Genomic DNA, 24954 nt, shown 5'->3' on the forward strand with positions numbered 1-24954 from the left:
CTGGTGACGATTTTGCATTGTCGGATTTTGGTTCAGACGCTGTAACTGCGCAAACCGATCCCGGAACGTTGGCCTGATAGTTTCGCTTTATTTTTCCTGTCCGCGTGTGCGGGCGCATCTGGTTTGTTGTTCATCAGACGGTTAATTCCATTTTCGGCCTAGTTCGCAATTTCCCCGCCGGTCGTGCATTTTTGAAGTGCCCTTGGAGCATAGGCTTATTGCGACATATTACGCGGTGAGGATGGCGTCGCGTCCAGGTCGAGCGCTTCGCGCGCTCGGAAGAGTCCTGCTGCACGTGATTCTTCAGCCTCTGCAGCTGATTTTCAAGATCCTCCGAGCAGCAGTGACTCGGATGAAGATGTAACGTCGAATTTCGATTATGCAGCTACATCGCAGCTATACTTATCGCATGCTAGATATCGCAATATCGCACCTATACTTTGCTGTGATTTATTATTTTTTTTTCAATTTTTGACATAAATTAAATAAGTTTTGATTTGTATTTTTTAAACCACGCTTACCAAGCTTTCGTTTGGCGCATAACATTACACTGCCAATTTTTTTTTGTTGTACTGTAAAAACCATATCAAGGGCACTCTCAAACAAGCCTTTCAAGTGGCATAATGAAAAAAATTCTGGCTCGAAAACTATTCAAGTTATAATTTTAAAACTTTAATGCCATGTTTTAGAAAGAATTTGAATTGTTTTGTACCTTCTAAAATTTTTTTAGTACAAGTGTTTGGAAGGTTATTGTCATATAAACACAAAACGTTTTTTAAGGCGGAAGCCTTTAATGCCTCATCGTTGTCAGCAGGAGTTGTCGACAGAAAATGTCACGCTTTTCAATTGGTCGAAATGCTCGTGACGTCACAGTGCGCGAATTTCAAATGGGGCCAATTGTACTTTGGCTAGTAACCATGCAACCAATCAAAGGGATCGTATAGTGATGCTCCAACTAAGTTGGACTGAGTTTAGTTAATTGCTTAATTAATCAATTAGCCTAATTAAGATAGAGGAGAATGAAGAGGTCAGAAGAAAGAGGCAAAGTAAAGAAAGACGCGCGCCGCATCGACAACAGCGTCCGCGGAAGGAGACGCTGCTGAAAAAAACATAAGTACGAAGCCTCGCTCGCTCCACCACCACGCACTTCCCCACTCAGTTCGACGTTGCCCGTTTCATATACGTTGTGTCGAACATCCTAGACAGTTCCAACAATTGACAGGTGAATGACAGAACACGATGGATAGAAATACAATAATATAAATATGAAATAGCCTAATTAACCTTTCTAGTTAGACCGCATAAATCAATAAAACCGAGAACGAAATTGGTCGATTGAGGAATCCAACCAGGGTCTCCGGAGTGCGATACGAGCACGCTAGCCACTCTGTAATGCCAGCTGAATGGTTTGGAATGAACAAAGGCGCGTCTAGCTAATACGGCGTCTTCGTTCACTCCCATCTTCCCCCTTTCCCTTACGGCGAGGTGCAGGTGTCCACCCAGATATGCGAGAGAGATACATTTCCTTTCCTAAAAAAATAAATTTACCGTCCAGCAAGGCGTGCAGCCGAATTGGCGATGGCGTTCTGTGGACTCCCTGGCAGCGTTGCAAGATGCTGTCGCGTTCCACTCTTACAGGCGAAGCTTAACATGTTAACCACACATCAGTAACACACGCAGACAGCCAATGGACGCGTCATTCGCTGGCAGCACTTGAATCATCATTCACAACCACATTCGTGACAGAATGCTGTACTAAGCCTTTCGCCTTGCACCACTTTAGTCGCCAAAGTGACTCCTAATTTTTTTTAGTTTTTGTTGTGTTTACTGATTTTTTTCACAGCATTTCAAGCAGAATATGTGTTCAAATAAATTTCATTATATAGCCCATTCTATCTCAATTATTTTTATGCATTTTATATAATTTTAGCTATCACATGTTTTCTAAAAAAAAGTTTTGTCTGAGACATATGAAAAATGGTCGTTTTCCCGTGGTAACGAAAGAGTTAAGCTAAAAATTATTTTTCCAGCTCATGTGAAAGGGTCCGAGCTCTAAGGTCCACCTCTAGGCCACATAACCACAGATAATACACTCTCCTGCTAGAGCTGCGCAAAGGAAGAAAAAAAAGTAAGGTGAAAGAGCATAATGACTGCTTCAAATAAGCCAATAAAACTCCTCATTAATAAAACTGAATATTCACGATAAAACTTAACGTGTCTGCGTCTGTTCCTGCGTCCTTGTGGTGTTTGCGTTGTTTGAAGAATGAACGTCATTAAAGGTAGTGTACACGATGTGGTCCGAAACATTCGTGCATTCGAAGTTCCTTGTTGCTTCTATTAGATCTACCCCCTTAAGCCCGACCCACATGGAGCGATTTTCTCGCGAAAAACCTGCGAACGGCCGCCCGGCGGCGGCCGCTTGGCCGCCGGCGGCCGTTCGCCGCCGACCAAGCAGTGCTAGATACGTTCGCCCTGCGGTCAGCCGCTCACCGGGAGCGGCGAATGCGAGCTCAGCGCGGACCAATGAGGGCGCTCTGCTCCCGCATCTAGCTTCCGCCCGAATTCCGCCGCGCGGCGACAAACATGGCGGCGCCCTTCGAAGCCGGACCCCTCGCTTCGGACTGAATTCTGGTTGTTGCTGCCTTTTTCAGTGCGTTTACTGGCCGTAAATGGAGCGCCGGTCTTTCGCTTCGTCTCAGCTTGCCTACAAGAAAACGTATAAGCGATAAATTTGGTTTATTTCTTTATTTAGAGTGAGAGTTCTCCCACTTCTAGGCTTACGAGGAGAGTCGGTTTGTTTACAGTATCAAGACGGCTGCTGTCTGGCGGCGGTCGCCTGTTTTTCGCCGTATGTGGTGCAGCACGGCGAACGCGCGTCGGCGTCCCGCCGCGCCGCATGAAATTCGCAGCGTCTGTTCGCTCCATGTGGGTCGGCCTTTACAAGCATGGATGTTCTGCAACCAATAGCTCCCGTTTGAACATCCACTGGTGCCACTGGTTCCACTGGTTTGCACATGAGCAGTCGAGGAATAAAAGAAGCAGTCTCAGTTATGTCTCAAGTGTCACAAATCACCGCCGTCGTTAGCCCTTTCGAGTGGTTGCAGGGGACGCAGCAAACAGGTCAAGAGACCGCCGCACATGATTGGTCAGGCCGTGCTGCTCTCCGCAGCGACCCCTAGCGTCGTCGGCGTGCATTGCGAAGAGTACGACGCCGGCGAAATGGCGCGTGGCGTCGAACAGTCGCGAAGAGTTCGGTCCGAAGTCAGCCTGCCAGAAGCGGTCCTTGTGCACCACGTGACAGTCGCCGTGGCGCGAGTAGTGATGCCTGTAGCCCATCTTGGCTGTCATCTCGCACATCTGCCAGTAGTTCGAGTCGGTCGCCATTTTGACCGCGGGGTACACCTTCCTGCGCACATGCTGTATTAGGGCGTTAAACGCCACGTACCATGTATCATGCCTGCATTCCACCGTTGCCATGACGCTTGAATATAATTTATATTTAAAGAGTGAGATTGCTGAACTGTTCTTTGTTTTCTAGGAAAAGGTGCGTATCAGTAAAGAGTAGATAACAGTTATCGTCAGCATCCTCTTGAGCGCCGTCATATAACTGGAAGGGAAGCTATGTAGCTTTCTTCGAAACTTCGCGGTTGAAGAAAAATCCGTCCTGTTCCGGGGTGTTAACCCGCAACCACAGCCTGCCTGGGGTAGTAGTCCTACCAGCTAAGGTTGAACTATGTGGAACAGCCGTAAATATTTTGTGTTAGCCCTTCAAAAATAAGTGGCAAGACCGGGTTTTAGTCGTCCAAGTCCAAAGCGAGAATTTTTTACAGAGACTGAATTGGGCTCCACTTAATTGGAGCCCATTGGCAGTAAATATTCGAACTGAAAACCTCTTAAGTTTGTACTGTTGAGCCTCAGACAATTCTGCTGCGGTGCGACCCTAAAGCATGCGTGGACGCATTCAGTTACGCGCTGAAGTCAAGTGTTCGACGGCATACCGTCTGGTGCAGGAATCATGGTTTGATGAGATTCACTGGTCCATGGTCAGTGACCAGTGAATGTCATCAAGACAGCTACGCGCTGTTTGTTATCAGCGTCGACAGATGGCGCCAGTTATAGTGAAGCCCAGGGAAGCGATTCTTGAAATTTACTCGCAGGATTTGGTTCAGTTGGCTTATTGGGGTTCAACGTCCCGAAGCAACTCAGGCTATGAAGGACGCCGTAGTGAAAGGCTCCGGAAATTTCGACCACCTGGTGTTCTTTAATGTGCACTGACATCGCACAACACAGAGGCCTCTAGAATTTCGCCTTCATCGAAATTCGGCCATCGTGGCCGGGATCGAACCAGCGTCTTTCGGGTCAGAATTTACTCGCAGGAAGGTTGGTTGTAAAGACATATGAGCGCGCATGACAAAAGCTGGTTTTTGAACAGGTCAAAATCAGCTTTGTCATGTGCTCTCCTCTCTAGCATAGCATTATTGGGAGAGAGGGGGACCCACGTGGAAAGAGCCCGAGCTATTGAGGAAGTAGCTGGCCGCCTTGAAGGTGACGCTGAAGAGCAGTCGGGGTGCCATTGACCGCTCGAAGCCAGGCATCCTCTCCCGGAGGTCGGCCAGCAGCCGCGACATGCTCGGCGCCCGCGTCGCGCCGTGGCATCGGACAGGAGGCCGCTCCCTCCGGGGTAGGCGTCAAGTCGTTCGTGCGTAGAACCGCGATGTCCTGCACCAGCGACAGTGCGATGCTCCCCCCCGCGGCCACGCCGGGAGTCATTGTGAGTGAACCTTATACCTTAGTCTTCGTGTAGCAGGGCTTGAATGACTTAACCACGCCCTCCACTCCTCTTTCTTAATCAATGTCCTCACGGCGTGGTTCAGGCGTTCACCCTGAGCGACTGTACTAATCCTTTCCGTCCCATTTTCAAACGACTGCCTCCAACCTTTACTTTTCAACTCTGATCCCTCCGTCATACTAATCGTCATTACGAATGCCACCGCCACCATCACAGGGCCCGGGAGCGTAGCGATAGCTCGGCTAGTGGGGCTAGAGCAAACCTACACCTACTGAAGACAGTGTCCATTCAAATGGCGCTTGTTCGAGTACCTTTTCATTTCAGTGTTTAAATCTTCCGTTGCAGGCTGCTAGCATGAACGCTCTTCTATCAAAAGTTTGCAGCGAGTGAGAGATGAAAGGTAATCCCAAGCTTGCAATGGAGGTGCGCCCTTTGGAGGGCTTGCGCCGGTACCTTCGCAGGGCCCTCTATTGTTCCTGCCGAGTGCGCGTGTCTCAGTGGGGGATCTTCGTAGATAAACTTTATAGTAAAAAACACGTCTTGTCTTATTAGTACAGTCTGGACAGCATGGCTAATAGCAGAGACATATAGAGGATGTAAGACAGAAGGTATCTATGTCTAGCAGGTCAGGTGTTGCGTCTGTCCTGTGGCCGTGTCCGACTAGTGTGTAAGTACTGCACATACATATCGTCACTACACGGGTGTGTCCGTAGCAATAACATCCATGCTATCAAAAGCCTCACAGATACAGTAGCCTTGCATAGTCCCGGCTGCTCTACCAATTTGGGGCCAAGCTTGTAATCTCGCTTATCACTGCACTACGGAACCTATGGCAGAATAGAAGAACAAAGGGGTGATGGACAGACCTGCTGGGGGACAGCGGGCCGTAGGGCTGCTCCTTGTAAAAGAAGACCACGGCTGACACGAACAGGCCCATCCGGCCCAGGTCGTCACGCATGCGCCCCATGTGCGCAAAGAACTCGGCGTCCTTGGCTGTGGATTTGCGGTGCGACCGGTAGAAGAAGAGCAGCCCGTCCAGCTGCTTCGAGTGTAGCCACTTGCCGGCCAGAGAGCTGAGTTCGTTCGGGGTGGAGCCGCGCACCTGCGTGAGATCGTTTGCACTGATGCAACAGAAAGCGACGAGTTCCACTGCATTCCGTAATGCATCACTGTAATGCAACGCCCACATAAAAAGCGTTCGGCGTCAAGAGAGAGTGAAGTCCGCCATACATGACGGCTCCAGCTCTTCCCGACGCAAAACCCCGCCGGGGCGAGGCGAGCGCGATTGGTATAGACTAGGGGTGTGCGAATATTCGAAATTTTCGAATATATTTCGAATATTATTTTTTTGGTATTCGTATTCGATTCGAAATCCTAGTATTCGTGTTCTTTCGAGTATTCGACCCGACGCGAATGTTCGTATCTGGCCGAATATTGTTGTGCCTGAACCCTCAATCCTTTGGCCTGTCGGGGAACCAGAGCTGTGCGCCCGCCGTCGCGCAAAGTAGGCACGGACTCGCCGCCATGGCACGGCGTCATCCTGGCTGGCCGGCTGACCCTTCCTCCTCCTCATTAGCGTCGGATCGAGCCAATCCGAGCGGTGGCCTGTGGCGTGACCTCATCGGAGCAGAGGAACGCTGGGTGCAGAGGAACACAACGGTCACCGGCGGCTATAAGAGGAGAGCCGCACTGAGACGCGGTAGCAGACGGGCAGCAGACACGCCATCGTGCCAGAGAGACGCTCTCCGCAGGGCCTCGTCCTAGCCCGTTGTGCTCACGACCCTTGTACATTAATGTAAAAAGCTTTCTAAATATTGTACATAAACGTCAGTTCACTAACCGTCGCATCGACCGTTCTTCGCTCAGGACTGCTGAACAGAGGCAGCAGAATGAGACGCACCAAGTCGTAACAGTGGTGGCAGCGGTGGGATGTCAAATCCCAACAGTGGTGGCAGCGGTGGGATGCCCAAAACGCAACAATATTCAATGTGAGCACCGGCGTTCATATCGGTCCGTAAGCCCTATCGACAGAGACATAACAACATGGCGGCGCCCAGAGCAATGCGCATGGATGAAGGAATATTTTTCCTTCGAATTTTCCCTTCGAGGAAGGAAAATTTTTCCTTCCTCCTAGGGCCGTGCCGCAACTGACTGTGCCGGTGAGCTTTTTTGTGGCTATACCTTCGAAGCTGCTATAGTCAGAGCTTTGCATGAAGTACCTCGCAGTACGTGTCTGGTCAGTGCCAAGTGAGAGGGCATTTTCTGTGGCTGGAGGAGTCGTTTCAGCTAGAAGGGAACTACTTCTGCCTGACCATGTGGAGCAGCTGGTTAACCTTCACGACACCCTTTTATGTTCATCACAGCAATGCGCTTTTGTGCTGATGGCAAGCTAGCCGTAATGCTGTGTACTAGCCATCCTCTCTGAAATTCCACTCTTCTAAGAATAATGTTCGAGACTGATACTTTTTGTGCAGCCACACACACCTTTTGTGTTCATTTAATCATCGATAGTTCAACTGTGATGTTCCTTGGTGCTCATATAAAAGTTTTGTAGTGGTTAAATGCGTTTGTCCTTGATTATTCGATATTCGATTCGATATATATTCGATTCGAACTGCTTCTGGGAAAGGCCGTCAGCAAAGGAGTACAAATGGAAGGCGTTGTGGACGCAAAGTGGAAAAATCTTTGCCCGGAAGACTGATGAAGCAGTAAGCATTCAGATCAGACATGAAGATGATCTCGACAAAATATGCTGAACGTCTACGATATTGCAGCTCGTTCTTCAAACATGGAATACTTTGAGTTTGCTTTGCCACATAATCTTAAATCGCCAGACACCCTGGAAACGTCAGTTCTTCATATCAATGCCCGGTCAGCATCTAACAAAGAGGATGAGATAGCTTACTTTCTAGATCAGTTTCCATTTAAATTTGATTACATACTTATGTCTGAAACATGGTACCACAATGACAGTAAAATAGTAGATATTATTGGCTATAACCGGTTTCTTGTAAATAGGACTCGTAAACGTGGAGGAGGGGTCGCCGTCTATGCTAAGGATAGTCTGAGATGTGAAATAATCTCTGATTTTAGCGTGACAACTGATGACTATGAGACCGTCACCTTGCGTCATTGCAATGAAATTGTTTCCGTCTTGTACCGCCCGCCACAAGGGAATATCAAGGCCTTTTTGAATCACTTTGATAGCTTATTAGAATATGCAAACACAAACAACTGTCATTTAACTGCGGGGGGTGACTTCAACATCAATATTTTATCAGGAAATAATCATGCAAATGATCTTAGTAACACAATTCAAGCGTCTGGCTTCATAAACGTGATCACCTCACCAACCCGTGTTACAGTTTCAAGCTGCTCTGTGCTTGACCTTATCATCACCACCAACACAAGCCTTGTTACCAGTGCAGGCACTCTTACTAGTGACATCAGTGATCACTGTCCTGTTTTCATGACCTATGTCAAAAGTACTAATTCAAGCCAGAAATCCAGGCAGTCATTCAGGTTTCAGCATATCTCGAGCAATGCACTGGAGTCATTCAAAAACACTATTAGCATGTGTGACTGGAGCCCTGTGTTTAATGAAACTGAGGTTGACGAAGCATACTACAAGTTCAAAGAAATTTTCACACGAGTTTACGCTGCACACTTCCCGTTTAGAGCACTGAAACGTTCAAAAAAGGCAAAAAAACCGTGGGTGACCAGAGAGCATCTGAAGCAAATCAAACAGAAAAATCGTCTATACTTTCAATTTCTTCGCACGCGAACGGAGGAAAGCCTGAAAGAATTTAAAACATTCCGAAATAAGCTAAATGCAATGCTTAGGCAAGCAAAGAAAGCTTATTACGAGTATCTTTTCTGCGACATCGGCGAAAAACGGTCGGATATTATTTGGAAAACAATAAATAACGTTCTTGGCAGAGAAAAATGTGATTCATTGCCAGAAACCCTAACGGTTAATGGCATTGACCTAAGTGGTAAAGCTCTTGCTGATCATTTCAATCGTCACTTTACTAATGTCTCAAATTACGGTAATTACAGCTCATCAACATTAAACACGATACGTACCAGTACCTCTGAAAGCATCTTCCTTCACCCGACAGACGAAAATGAAGTGCAGATATCGTTTCTGTGCTTAAAAAACAGTAAGGCCCTAGATTTTGACAACGTACAAATCAAGCCAATAAAATATGTAATTGAATATCTTAGTCCAGTACTGTCTTATATATTTAACCTAGTAATAGAGTGGCCTTTTTTTCCTGAGGGTATGAAGCGAGCAAGAGTCGCTGTAATCTTTAAAGGTGGAAGCAAAAATGAAGTAACTAATTATCGACCGATTTCTATATTACCTGTCTTCTCCAAAGGACTAGAAAAGATCATTTACCTACGCCTAATAAAATTTCTAGACAAGACTAAAGCTTTGACGGATTGTCAATTTGGCTTCAGAAAGGGCAAATCGACTGAAACGGCGCTGCTCATGATAAAAGAAAGTATATTGCAGAGCATTGACAATGGAGCATACACGCTGGGCCTCTTTGTCGATTCCAGCAAAGCTTTCGACTGTCTTGATCATAACATACTTCTTGAAAAACTCACTTCATATGGCATCCGCGGAAAACCTCATGCTTTACTTAAGTCGTATCTCAGCAATAGAAGCCAGTCTGTCTGCATTAAGAACGAACAGTCATCCTTACTTCCAATATTTTGTGGGGTACCACAAGGAAGTGTATTAGGTCCGCTTCTGTTCAACTTGTTTATAAATGACATAATTCATATTGACAACAGTGTTCAGTTCATCATATACGCTGATGATAGTAGTGTCCTTATTTCTGGAAACGATCCCAATGATCTTGTGCTACATTGTAATGATGTACTTGAAAAATTGTCTGTTTGGTCCCAGTCAAATCGCATGAAAATAAACGCTCAGAAAACGAAAGCTATTTTATTTCGAGCCCGTAATAAGAAATTGATTCTTGAAAGGTGCCTAATGATTCGTGGCAAAAGTATTGATCTTGTGGAAGCTCATAAAATTCTTGGTGTGTATTTTTCTTGCCATTTGAGTTGGGACACTCATATACACTATGTTGCAAAGAAGATTTCTTCAGTGACTGGAGCCGTATCTCGATGTCGTGCTTTCTTGCCCCAAAAGGTTAAACTTCAACTATATAATGCATTATTTGCCCCGCACATGAGCTACTGTAGTTTAGTGTGGGCAAGCACGACAAGAGCAAATACTGACAAAATAATAGTTCTTCAAAAAAGGTACATTCGTAACATAGCTAACATTGACCGTCAGTCTACAACAAGACATTTATTTGCAGAATATAATATTGTTAGCTTTGACCATCACTATGAACATCGCTTGTTGCATGTTTTCTATTTTTCTCAACATGACACTCAAAGTTCCCTTCTTTCTCTAGCGCTGCTGCAGCCTAGAGCTAATTCTTTAACTCGAATTTCCCAACCCTGGTGCGTTCCATTTTTTTCGCACTCAGTACAAACTGCAATCATTAAAACACAACCTACCAGTCTTGCTAAATAAACTCAAACAAGTAACCTTCAAATCGCCAAAGCAACTACGAATACACTTTTCACAGTTGTAAATGAGAGTATGATTGCAATGACAAATATTCTACCATGTCTCTATTTCTTTGCACATTTTTGTTCATAGCGTTGTGAATATTTTTGTTGTGCTGCTCGAAACCGACGTCTGCTGTTGCCTTTGTAAACGGCTCCAGGGCCCAGTCAAGTTGCTGGCTGCAACTTTTAGCCCTGGAGGCCGTCCAGTATTCTGGTAAATAAATATGAATTGAATTGAATTGAATATTCGTAATCAAGTATTCGTATTCGATTCGTATTCGAAAAATTTGATATTCGCACACCCCTAGTATAGACCCGATTTCTGCTGGCAGTAAAACCGGTCGCTCAGTGGGAATGAAACTTTCTCTCGCCGGCTCGCTTGTTAGTACATACCCCATGGTGCGTTTACATGTTCATGGTATGTCGTGCGATCGCGTGAACCGTTGTTCTTCGTCGTGAAACCTATATTCCACAAACATCCTTGCGACGTCTTTATTCAGTCTAAATGTCTATGCCGTCAGGTAGCAGCTCTTATTCGCCCCACATATATCAACCTTTATTGAGGAAAATAACTGGACCAACTTGCAGCGGTGTGTCCATATTATTCTGAGACCTACAGACTATAATGCTCCGCAACTCTGACGGCATGAAGCGGGTCACTACCCTTGCTATCTGTCCAGAGTGAGGGTAGATCGATTGAGGACATATTCTGTATACAGACCCGATCGCACCTGTCTAGAACGCTTGAGCGTTGTGCTGCGGAGCAAAATAAGTTAAACAAGGTCACACGCTGCTCTGCTATTGGCCAAGGCGCTTGGGCCTGTGCGGTTCGCTTGCCTATTCGGCAACGCTCGAGCGCAAGGATTATGAGTGAAAGTCAATATACCTGTTATAGAATGTTTGCCTAATTTCCTCATCACCGCTCGAGCGCTGTGGACAGTAATTAACTCGACTCTGGACGAGTGCGATCTGGTCTGTACACGTAACACTGCCAACACCTCTTCGATTTTCCCACACTCGGTCCGTTTCTTTTGGGATGCTGCTTTCACTCGGACCTGGAAGACTTCCAACGGGCCCCAGCGGTGCAAGTGCTCGTTTCCACGAGACCTTACAGTTCTGGCTTCAAATAAAGCTGATCGCATATATCCTCCTTCGACGAAAAGTAACGAACATATGACGGCCTCGCTCTGCACCACAGGGAGTGAAACACACAGCCATAGCTTCAATAAACGAGACGCAACACGAAGACCCACCCACCTGGTTGCAGAAGACCGCCGTGGTCTGGACGCCGTCGCCCAAGAGCGCGTACAGCGGCAGACTCGGATGGCGGCGTCGCAGGGACGCGAAGGAGTCTAGCCCGTCGGGGCCTTCGTCCTCGGCTCGCCGGTAGAGTACGCCGCGCGCCGTCAGGTGGCCGCAGCAGTAGAGCACCACGGTGCACAGCGAAGCCGGCATGTCGCGCAGCGAGTAGCCTCCACGGCCGGGCTCGAAGACGCACCACAGCTGCCGGCCGGAAGAGGCCCTGCCGGTATCCGGTGGGTCACCACCGAGATCGAGGTCGTCCACGCTGCCCACGCTGCCAGAGTAGTCGTCCGTCTCTTGATGCCTCCGCTTTGTGGAACCGCAAAAATAATTCAGTTAGAGCCGCAGCTCTTAAACAGGGTTGCAGTCGTAAGTTGTCAACATGGTGTGGAATAGGTGAGCTGACTCTATAAGTGATAACACGTAGAAATATTCGGCTGTCGTTCGTGACGCATCCGATTGAGGGCATCGCAAATTAATTAATGATACCACTGATCAGTATTAGCAGCGAGGGTAGGCAGACTTGCTTTGGGGATACACCAAATCAGGGGATACAAGGTGACATGGGATAGGCATTAAGGCATTATTTGAGAGCAGAGAAGGTGGTCGCCAGATAGAATTTGAGCAGAGATTGAGTTGAGGGAAAAACAGAGGGCGAGGAAAGTTTTGAGTTACTTGTACCTGAGGAATGTCCACACAAAATGGAGAAAGCCTACTAGAAAATTGACAGGCAAATGTCTGAACAACAATGCGGGAGAATTTTCGCTTAAGAACAAGTTTAAAAAACAATCCATTTCTAAAAGGAGAAACGGCACCGATCGGTCTTCGAAAACCGACCCTTTACTGCCACCCTTCCTTTCTGTATCCATTTCTTTGTCTCAGTTGCAATGAAAAAAAAAAACAGTCATTTTAATATGAAAACTCGGTCAGGACCTTGAATTTCATTCGGTACATGCGTATTTTTACTGTGTGCGTGCACAGAACTTTTACCAAGTATGGCAATGGAGGCTTGTATCGCAAGCCCCAGATGGATTGATGGATGGACGAATGCACGGACGGACGGACGGACGGACGGACGGACGGACGGACGGACGGACGGACGGACGGATGGATGGATGGATGGATGGATGGATGGATGGATGGATGGATGGATGGATGGATGGATGGATGGATGGATGGATGGATGGATGGATGGATGGATGGATGGATGGATGGATGGATGGATGGATGGATGGATGGATGGATGGACGGACGGACGGACGGGCGGACGGACGGACGGACGGACGGACGGACGGACGGACGGACGGACGGACGGACGGACGGACGGAAGCTATAGCAGCGTACCCTTTGAAACGGGGTGGCGGTAGTTTGCATCTTGCTCGGCTTTCTCCCCGCTCATATTTCTCTAAGAAATCTGTCAAATTTAATGTTATTTGCTCCATGCATAAAATTCGCCATTTTTGTTTCATTACAATTTTCAATCCTGAACTTGTATTCTTACGTCCGCTTCTGAGCCATGAGTCATCCAATCGCTGTTTGCTAACTTTTACAGCAGATTAATTCACATGACCTTCGTTATGCCTGAATCCTAGGGCCTCAGAGAGAGTGACTGCGCCTACATCGACATCCGGATGGATACTTTCTCATTCTAGCTCAAGATTTTCGATCGTTCCTACAAATTTACCGCACTCTGTACATATACCATTATCTTGGACAAATTTCTTTTTGTAGCTGCGCTTTCTAAATACACCCTGGTCTAGCTTCAAAGAGTAGGACGCTGCCTCCTGAGTTAGCAAGGAACGATTGCTTCCTGATTTGCCTTTTACAGTTTGTATGCACTTCTACAATCTGCTACTTTTCTCTTGAATTAATATAGTTTTTACCTTCTGCGCTTTTTAGCCTGTTGTTTAAAGCTCATCATTTCTCCATCCTACTGCTTCCTGCATACTAATTAGTTAGACTTCCTGGACACTAACTAGTTAGGCTTCCTGCATACTAACTAGTTAGTTTCCTAGTCCTTTTCTGCCACTTGGAGTCAGCATTCCTTCTGTACAAGTATTTAGACACCTTAGAGGCCCACCTGTTATCCTTCAATTTCATCAGGCGTTCTTCATTTAATAATTTCTTGTGAGGTTTCCGCGCTTCATTCGATGCCTAGATGGATGGATGGATGGATGGATGGATGGATGGATGGATGGATGGATGGATGGATGGATGGATGGATGGACGGACGGACGGACGGACGGACGGACGGACGGACGGACGGACGGACGGACGGACGGATGGATGGATGGATGGATGGATGGATGGATGGATGGATGGATGGATGGATGGATGGATGGATGGATGGATGGATGGATGGATGGATGGATGGATGGATGGATGGATGGATGGATGGATGGATGGATGGATGGATGGATGGATGGATGGATGGATGGATGGATGGATGGATGGGTCGGTGGGTGGGTGGGTGGGTGGGTGGATGGGGATTTGGGTGGGTGGGTGGATGGATGGATGGATAGATGGATGGATGGATGGATGGATGGATGGATGGATGGATGGATGGATGGATGGATGGATGGATGGATGGATGGATGGATGGATGGATGGATGGATGGATGGATGGATGGATGGAAGACAGTGAGACAGTGAGAGACAGTGGCCGCCAATCCCTACTATCTGACCTGAACGCAGTAAGCTCTTGGTGCTCATCATGGTTAAGGACAGTAAACGTTTCTAAAACTAACTACTATCTTTCATTCGTCGTACAGCTCGCATTCCAACCACTTATAGTCTAAATGACAATACTGTGGAACTAACATCTACATAAAAGTACCTTAGGGTGCATCTTCAGTTTGACCTAACATGGCACCACCATATCGACCTCACCCTAGCATCTGCTAACCGCTCACTTGGTTTTCTTAAACGTAACCTCAGATACGCCCTATACACGTTAAAAAAACTTGCTTATATAACCATATACGCCCTAAAATGGAATATGCTGCGGCCATTTGGGACCCTGTTCAAGCCTACGTTACGTTGAATCCTTGCAGAACCGTGCTCTTCGCTTCATATTTTCAGACTACTCACCCTTCACAAGCGTTTCAGCATTAAAAAACGTGCCGAACTGGAAGACTTGTCACATCGCCCTAAACTTGCTCGCTTAACCCTTTTAAATAAGACTTATCACCACTCATCCCTTCGCAGTGATTTGTTTCTGTCGCCTGATGCCATCATTCCACGCCGTGATGATTCTTTCAAAGTTAAACGCGTAAACTGTCATTCGTCGCCTTACGCCAATTCATTCATTCCCCGTACAATCACTGAATGGAATAGTTTGCAATCAGTCATCGCCACAGAAGCTGAGAATAAAGAATTCCAAGAGCTTCCTCGCTGTGACGGAAATGTGTTAAAGCTTGCTGTTTTTTTTTAGTGTTAATTTTTCCTTTGTGTTATGCCTTATGTTTTAATTAACGTTTTTTGCTACACTTATTTTTTAAAATGTATCGCGATTACTGATATGATTGTACCCCCCCCCCCCCCCCGCTTATGTAATACCCTCTTCTGGAGGGCCTTGAGGGGTAACTTGAATAAATAAATAAAAGTATTCGTGGCTTTGATAAATATTGCTCAAGACGTTAGTATAGGTAAATTGTCGCCTGGAATTTGACTATACTGGACAAATAATACATAATTGAATTTTAATGCTAATTCGTTAAAAAACTCGTCTCGATGTCGTTTACCCTGAGCGAAAAATCACGAACAATCCGCAGAGAAGCAACGTAGCAGGAAGGTGGGCCCCCTAGGTCAAGTAAATCTTGCGGCACCATTACAACTTGCCCACTGAATGGTGAGGAAACTGCTTACCGTGGCAGGTGGCAGTTAAGCTAATGATTCATCGATAGAGGGCGCTCGCGCAGAGAAACGATGGCGTCTCACAAGTCTCACCGATGGCAGCACCTGCCATCGCTGGGCAGCGTCGGAATTCTTAAAGCCTGCACTATTGCGCGAGAAGTGATGTGAGGTCTCCCGGGGATGCATGAATGTCAAGTAGAGAATGAGCAATTCTGCATACATGGGCATTAACCAATTCCAGCTATCTCGCCGTACAGTTCAGGCAGAGCTGATGTGTTTCCTCCATTTTTTTTAAATCTGTCGTGCTTTTACGGTTTCAACAGTCGACCAGAGGCCCTGGCGTCGGTGTTGAGCTCAGGTTACGTGAGGGGGTAACATCACAGCCACTGGTTGGACTTGGAAACGTGGACCACCTGAGAGAAGGAATTCAGTTATGAATTATTTACCGGACTGCGACAAATTATGCGATGTGATCATGTATGCTAAACTTTTAGAATTCGAAGGAAACAAGTTGCAAACAAAACAGTGATATTAATACTCTATTGATTTAGAATCTACCTAATTTCTCTACGGGCAAAGTATAGAGCAGAAAAAAGCAGGCACCCGAGACGTCAAGGAATGCTGACAGAAGAAAAACCGGATTGTTCATTCCAGCTTGTTTACTGCAAGCCATGGACACGACAAATAAACAACGCCATAGTTGTAAAAGCAGGAAACGATAACACGGTTTCAACAAAACAAAACAAAAATCGACAACTACAGAGGCTACATTCTCCCATTTTTTATTTCTTTTCTGCCTAGTGCGCTACTTTCCCTGTCCCGATTTGAAGGTGATTAGGCTAAACTGTCGTCAGGCTTCACAAAGGCGTCACATTAGCAAAGTTCAAATGTATACATGACTGTACAACTGAGTGACTATAGGCGGAGAAGTGGGAATGTGAAAAAACACTAGTCATATTTGCATATATCTGAAAGAAACGAGCGTTATACAAGACCTACTAAAGGCCGTAAAAATACACAAGTGCTACAAGACAGGTAAAACGGCCCAGATTGGCGTAAAATACCGTCTATTGCAAGTGCAGTGTGCTGTATATTTCACTTCGATCTCTGAAGTCAGGGACTTGGGGAAGGAAGAGGAGGGGTCATTAAACGGCATAATTATTTGGTTTAATCATGTCCCCGCCTTAATCTGCAGTGGGTAGGGGTAAGAAAAAGGAAAAGCCCTTGTCAGAACTCAGTACCTACATACGATTACATGTGGCTGCGGTTTACATGACAGCAGCCTCCTCCTTGACCTCTTTAAGCGCCGACCTGACCTTCTTGTTATCGTCCTTGACTTTGTTAATCTCTGAGCTTAGCCTTGTGTTATCAATTGCCAACTCGACGAGAATTCAATTCAATTCTTTCAATTCTTTTTATTATCATTTCTTCAGCACAGTACATAACATCACTGTCTGGATCCTTAGCCAAAGGCTAGTTATGGATCCATGCAATAAAAGCAAAGATATTAGTGAGGACAAATGCTTTCTACATGCATGCCAAAATAATACACATAAGAATGGTGGAAAAATGAAAAGCGTACAAGCAAGAGGGTTAAAATTACAGAAATACAAGAGGGCTCACTACAAAAAATAGAAGAGTGTGCAAAAAAACACGAAGGCAGGAACAGCATTCTTTATACAAAATAAACGCAGTTGCCTTAGAAGTGATTATTCAATGACATATAAATGGCAAACCCAACATAGACACTACAGAGAATAATAAGAAACAATCACAAAGCGATTTGCATTGTAAATCAGGTAATTATTTGTGACAGAAAAAAGGTCTTCAGTGAAATATAAGGATTAGACGTTGCAAAGACTGCACAGGGGATTTTATTCCAAGTTTTTACCCCTTGATACTCGAAGCGGCGCTGGCCATAGTCATTGCGAGATGTAGGAACCAGAAATCTTCCCTGTGCTGCTGAACGGCTGTTAGTTGGGGCTCTATGGAATGTGTTCAAAGGAAAGGGGGAGGTGCCGGAGAGGACTCTTAGTACAAGTAGTGCAACGCGAAAATCTCGAAGCTGCAATGCCGGCATTATTTGGAGACTAAAAAACAAAGGGCGAGAAGGCGTATACGGTGTTGTGCAAGTCATTATTCTCAGTGCCCGCTTCTGCAGGCGTAAAACAGGTTCAATGTAAGTGATGTAAGTGAACCCCCATGATTCTATACAGTAAGTTAATTGGGACTGGAAAAAGCTAAAGTATATTGTTTTTAGTGTGTGTATTTCGAAATGTCGCCGAGCTTTGGCCAGAACGAAACATGCATAAGATAGTTTGCTGCGCAAATTTTCGATATGCGGTTTCCAGTTTAATGCAGCGTCTAAGGTTACACCCAAGTACTGAATAGTTTTAACTTCTTCAATTTCTTTATCTCCTATCGATATTGCGGAGCAGGTATTCTGGTATTTTTTATAAGGGGATGCAAATATAACATATTTAGTCTTGCCTATGTTCAAAGTGAGTCTATTTGTTAAAAACCATTTATTGACTCTCTGAAGTTCTGAGTTTAAAATATGCTTGGCTGTTTCAACGGAGTTAGCGGTCACCAACAATGAGGTATCGTCGGCGTACATAATGGCACGGGTATTTATTAGGCAATCGGGTAAGTTGTTTATGTAAAGTGTAAAAAGTATAGGCTCCAGTACTGAGCCCTGCGGAACACCTACGGAAATAGAACGCGAACTTGACGCGTGTTCGTCAATAATAACACACTGCCGTCGCCCAGTTAAATAGCTTCTAAAGAAATCGAGTGATACACCTCTGAACCCATATCGTTCTAGTTTCTTGCATAAAATATCGAGATCCACAGTGTCGAATGCCTTCTTAATATCCAGGAATTACACCAACAGAAATATTGTTATTATTGAGTGCTTCATTGATTGAGTCAGTTATAGAAAGCACAGCCGTGGTGGTCTATCTAAATTTCTGAAAACCATGTTGGGACGTTGACAGAATTGCATTTTTAGTCAGGAATTGCGTAATTCTTTTAGCCAATAGTTTTTCGAAGAGAGTGTTGATACAGCTAAGGATTGAGATCGGCCTATAGTTTCCGAGTTCATTAGGATTCCCACTTTTGTAGATAGGGACTACCTTGGCGAGCTTCAAAATATCAGGATAGATGCCGGACAGAAACGCTTTATTAAATAAAGAGGCTAAGGTGGCAGCTAAGACGCCACTGTTGTTTTTAATTATGGAAACCGGAATACCATCGAGACCCGTGGCCTTAGTGGCATCCATTGAATTAAGTGCACTCATTACTTCGTCACTGCTTATTTCTATAAAACCGAAGGTCTTTTCAAGATACTCAGGCAGAGAAGGTTCGTCTGTGAGACCCATACTTAAACGTAAATCAGCACCCACTGAGCAGAAATGATCGTTAAACTGATCTGATAGCAGGTGTTTATCTGCGGAAAGGGCCAGGTCAGGAAGTATTCGGTTTGATGAAGTAGGCTGAATTATCGAGTTCACTGTAGCCCAGAGTTTCTTAGAATTGCCGGCGCATGCGTTTATTTGGTTACTAAAATATAGCTTCTTCTGTACACGCATGGTAGCAACAGCTTTATTTCTATGAATCTTATACTGAGCACTATAATATGCGTTCCCTCTGTTTTGTTGCATTTTGGTGTGCCAGTGATCGCGCGTTTTTATCATGTTTAGCACAGCTGCTGTCATCCAAGGGCACACTGGATGTGTACAGTACGTTTTTTTCTGCGTAAAACTACAATCATTTATCACAGCTTTAATTCTATCGACAAGGCTGCAGCAGTGTTCATTGGCATTCATATCGGCGAGGTCTGCAAAGCTCATTTCAGAGAGCCTGAGTGCGCATTTTTGATAGTCAATTTTCTTCCTATGTTCGCACGTGCTGTCAGAAGTTCTACGGCTATCTCTATCGTCTACGCGGTATAAGAAGGCAATCGCGAAGTGATCTGCCACTGCCGTATCATATGCCCCAGCGAAATAATTAGGTGGCACGAAATTGCATAGAACATGGTCGAGGCATGTCGAGCTGGAACCTGCGATTCGGGTCGGAGTAGAGATAAGATTCGTAAATCCATATGAAAATAACAGGTCAGTGTATTCACTGTTGTTGGCACCTAAAGTATCAATATTAGTATCACCGACGATGATTGCTTTTTTGTTCATATCGGTTACGTGTATAAAAACAGATTCAAGATCATTCACAAACTTACTGCGATCTGCGTGGGGGGCTCTATAAACAACACCAACCATGACACCTTCAAGTTCAACAAATAGAAATTCCGAACTGCTACTGACGGATGCGTTAAGAAACGGACATTCGCAGTGTACAAGGGTCTTTTTAATGTACAAACCTACCCCGCCTCCTCGATTGTTCGAAATGCGGGGACGGGATAGAAATACATAATTGGGAATGTTATAGCTTTCACCGGGCATCAGCCAGGTTTCCGTAATGGCTATAACATCGTAAAAAAAGCTGTGTTCTGCTAGAAACGTACAAAGGCCGTCAAAATTTCTAGCTATGCTCCTTACATTGCAATGCAGTATGGTGCGTGATTCATTTGACGTGAAAAATTTATGAGTAGTTCGTACAGTCAGCATTTTGAGTGAACTAGACTATAAGGCCGAGGTCGGCCTCTGTAGAAATTCGGATCACGTCCGAGTTGTCTGCTTTTCGCGCCAAGATCCGGCCACGAGATACCCATGCATACTTCCAGTTGTGAAGTTTCTTCGCCGCTATAGCCCTAGCAAGCAACACTTTATACTCTGGGCAAAGATGTTCGTTTACGAACACGGATGTTGATCCAGAAATGCCAAGGTCCGATGTGATTAAGCGAGTTTTTTTTTGCCGACTCGAGCAGTTTATCACGGGCATCACTTGACCTGAACTTAACGATGATATTCGATTTGTTCCTGTCTTTTGTTGGCACTCGATGCACGAGGTCAATATCGTTCACCGTTCGCCGTTCACCGTTCGTTCAAGGTTCGCCCTGGACACTACACTGGCCTTCTTGGCAGCCCAGGACTTCCTGGCAGATTCATTGTTCTTCCTGCGGCGCTCCAAGTTCTCCGGGTCCTTGCAGTCTTTGTGGCCGAGGCTGGCAACAGCGCAACCTTCTTCTTGACCACTTTAAGCTCTGACCTGCTGTTAATACTGTTTTTACTGCAGGCAATGCCGGTTGGGCCACAGTAGAAAGGAAAGCATTTGAGATATCTGTTTTAGTCTGCTTTTTATTTGCAATCCACTCAGTATGCTAACGCATGTTACGAGCCTGAGACGACAATGAAACGAACGAAGGGCAAAAATAAAGAGGATGGCACTTCATTTCAGCGAAAAGAACAAAAACAGGATGCCTAGGGTGGATGGCATTTTTTTAGAAAAATGCGTCTGCATAGAGTTCGAAACAAAATTTTCCTAAAAGCACTGGAGGAAGTCGATGATAAAGTGCAAGTTCTATAAAGTTCACTAAGTATGCTGCGTTATGAATGGGCACAGAAAGGGAAATCGGTGGGTTTAAACATTAAGCATACACGATGGCACAAACACGTGGGAATATAAAAACTTTAAGACATACGCCTAAAATAATAATCAATAGAAAAGCTTCCAAAAGAAAATCGGTGTGTAAGTGTATTCTTATAGTACTGCTTTATCGAAAGGGGCGCATAGTGTGGGTAAAGAGAGACATAAAAAAGTTTAGCAAAAAGACGGAACGAGTTCATTGTACACCCCACCTGACTAGCGGCTGTGTGTCGAGATTGGAACACGTTCGTACATCTCTCCTATTCGCATTCGAATGTCTCCGAGAAAAATAACAAAACTAAAACAATGAAAGCTGAAGCATCATTGGTTGTTGCAGGGCTGCTCACTGATACATGGCTCAGGTAGTCTGTAGCTGGATGCACATTTCATACGCATAGCAAAGAAACAGACAACATACCCAACACAGCAGGCGTATATACATAGGCGGCGCTGATGTGTTAGTTTCGCAGAAGCAACAAATGCAGGCAATCCCCCTACACGATGGAATAACTGCATACAATTGAGATTCGAACCAGTAGGTGAACACTTAAGTCCATCACCTGCGCGCGCTATCATTGCGACCCTGTGTCGAGGATTTGACCGGTGGAGTTCCGCTCTGGAGACGCCATGCCATGGCGTCGTGCTCAGGGAACGAGGACGACCGGGTCGGCATCTCGGGTGGCTTCGGGTACGGCGTCCGTGCCTTATTCTTTCGTTCATTTTGAAATTTCCTCCATTCTTCTTCTCTCTTCGAAATGAAGTTCTCCTGAACGCTTTGTAGCGTAGGTCTTCAGACAAGGACAGATTCCTGGAGATCCCCAGCGTCGGGAACGGCAATTCTGCCGTGTTTTTTCGAGACTAGGAACGAGATCTGGGCCTGAGAGTGCAGGTTGTGAGGCAGTGGCGGTCCTAAAGAGGGGGGGGGGGGTCGCCCCCCCCCCCCCCCAAAACCCCTTGCATATCTTCCCGAACATCCGTTTTCGGGGGCTCTCACAGGGCGAGATGTGATTTTTGACGGAGAATTGGAAAGCTTTTTGTCTGTGGTGCGTCAAATAGTCCCCTATTTGTACGTTCACCATGTCAGCGCCTGTCTTATTTCATACAATTCTATGTTCTACAGGTTACGCGAGTAAAATTCGTAGCTATTGTCGAGGTTTCGGGGTCCTACCGTGCCCCCATCGTTGTTTTGCCTTAGCGCCGACGGGCCGACAACGGCGGCGGCGGCAGTGCCATTCATCTGCGGTTGTGGTGGCCAGCAATAACCTCATCGGGGCGGAAGGGAGTCACACATTCATGTACTTATTCCACCATGGGCCAGCAGGCGGGCTTGACTTCCCGCTTGCTCTTTGCTTTGCCAGGTAGTGCACGAGTGACATGAACGCTCGGTAGGTGCTACCGCGGACGGTCAGAGGCCGGGTGCTCCACACCGGCCGCTCGGGCAGTGAAAATTGTCGCGCGTGAAAATAATCGCGCGCGCGATTAGTTCGATACAGGATGCTACGTACAATTTGTCGTTTTCTCTACATGATTGTGCGCAGTGGCCGCTCGCGCGCTCTTACTTTCGTGACAGAGTCTAGACATTTGAGCACGAGCGGCGCGAACGTGATTACTTTTTTATTTCATAAATAGCGACAAAGCTCTTCCCTGTTCTTTCTTGCTGTCATTCCCCTCTATACCTCTCCGCGCTATCTTTTCCTTCACCTCCGCCGGCTGCAGCTCGCGTGCTTGAAATATTAGATGGCAACATTCTTTTCCTTCACCTTTTTTATTTTTTCTTCAAAGTAAACCACTACCAGCTATCCCACCGTGAGACACAGCGACGCCAGCGGGGGGGATCATCCCTTCTGTTGGCTTCACAAGGCGCGCCGGCCAGCCGCCTTGACGGAGGGGACGAAGGGCGGAATAAAGCCCCTTCTTCCTTGAAATGCCCGGATAGGTGCTTTGACCTTGCTGGACCCACCGTGGAGGGGTATCTCACCCGACGACCTGTTTTCCCCTGGCATCGAGGTGAATATTGGTCGCGTAACCGTTAACATTCAAGGCAAGGGTTACGGTATAACATCTATATCGTTCGCCATTTATTTTCAACAAAAAACCCACAAAAATTGTTGTACAAATAATATGTCAATGAAAAATTGTTCTTTCTATTTTTTTCTTTCTTTTGTATGCGGAAGTTTGTCCGCCCACCCTAAAAACAATCCCTGGGACCGCTACTGGTGCGAGGCCTCCGGTGTCTTGGCGGTTGACGGGGGAACGACCGGGCGCGGTGGCTCCATCCCTGGAAACGCCGGCTGCTGAGACCGGAGACTGACGATGGCTGAGGTCACGTAGCTCGGGGGCAGTCCACTCGGCCCCCTTAGGTGGCGATCCACTTGCGAAGCCAGCGCGGAGCTTTGCACCGGGCCGGTCCATGTTCCACCAGCGGCGCCAGAAGCACCCGTCTCTTCGGCGCCGCTTTGTAAGCGGTGGTGCTTCGCTCCTGGCGACCGTTCGTTCGTATCCGTGTGCTTAGGGAAGCAGTAGTCCGGGGACAGCATTTCGGGAGAATGGTGGGTGATGTTGCTGCCTTCGGGAATGTGGGCGGCCGTCGTGGACTTGGGGCCTTCGACGTCACTCACGGCGGTGGCTTTGCTCTTGTGCGAAAAGTCCATTGCGTGTTCTTGACAAGACTCGAGCTCCCACGACAAGGCTTTGCCCACTGGAATTTCGCTCTGTAGACGGCAGCCACGCGGCCTGCTCTTCACTCGGGAAGGGCAGGTGATCGTCGCCGTAGGTTGCCTTAGCCTTTCATTGTGCGTGTGGTCAAGATTCCTACGGAGCCCAGGATATGCTGCATGGTGAAAAAGAATGCAGTCAAAAATACGTCAAAAGGCTGCGTCTTGGGTATCAGCGGCCACATGGAGCACAACCGCATCACGGCAGCAAATCTGACAATTCTTTGCAGCATGACAGTGCCGACAACAAACGCAGCAAACGACACTGAAAGGTGTTAGCCGTTAATAGAAGCTGCATCCATTTTCACAATGCAGGTGCAGAACAGATAATGACGCATGTGTCCTCATGATGCATTCATCTTTTCGCCAGGTGCTACGCAAACTTAGGCAAAATTATAGTAAAATGTACTTGCTACGCTGATATGGGTTGAGCGATAAAACCCCCGCCCTTGCTGTAGTTTCGAATTCAAATGGGCTTGCTATCGGGCTGGGCACAAATCGCGTGTGTATCACACTGCAAGAATGACAAACGTTTAAAAGTTTTGTGGAAGAACGTGCTAAAATGTTTCAAAAATAAGGCTAGAAATGCATACAGAGCTGGTTCTGTGTTGCTGCTACATGTTTCGCGCTTGGCGCCTGCGTTATATTTACTACTGAGGCGTCTAAATGTAACAAGGCCTTATGAATGTGCAAAAAACGTTGTTGACTTATACATGGTGGCTGACATATAGCAATACGGCATCTCGTGCGTAGCATAAAGGCGCGAACCGCTGGGCTAATTCGTTTTGCATGCGAACTAAACAACGCAACTGTGCACATACATGGATATTAAAAAAACTAGGCAACACAGTGCTCAATAACAAATGACATTTATTGGGATTCTGCTAATACAATGCTTCCGTGTTGACCACTGCATTAACCACAGAGGTAATGGAGCGGATTATGTAATCACAACGTGCAATACGACTAGGATGAGATATATGAACAAAAAATTACGACCGCAAGTGGCCGAATTATGGTAAAGTTTTCAAAAAGCTAGCGCCGGTCCTGTGCCCTTCTCTTCTGTTTTTGTCCGTTACAACCGCTATTATGCTTTCTGAAAGCGTAATCATCTAGCCTGTGTGCAAGCTGTTTTAAAAGATATAGTAACGC

General features: G+C 46.2%; 1 pseudogene; it reads right to left on the reverse strand.

The window, feature by feature from the left end:
• Positions 1-3081: 3081 nt before the first annotated feature.
• On the reverse strand, positions 3082-21761 carry LOC149356260 (endochitinase-like; annotated as a pseudogene).
• Between the last annotated feature and the right edge of the window lie 3193 nt (positions 21762-24954).

The sequence above is a fragment of the Amblyomma mixtum genome, chromosome 3 (assembly GCF_055824585.1).
Source record: "Amblyomma mixtum isolate Tamu chromosome 3, ASM5582458v1, whole genome shotgun sequence".
Classification (NCBI taxonomy): Eukaryota; Metazoa; Arthropoda; class Arachnida; order Ixodida; family Ixodidae; genus Amblyomma; species Amblyomma mixtum.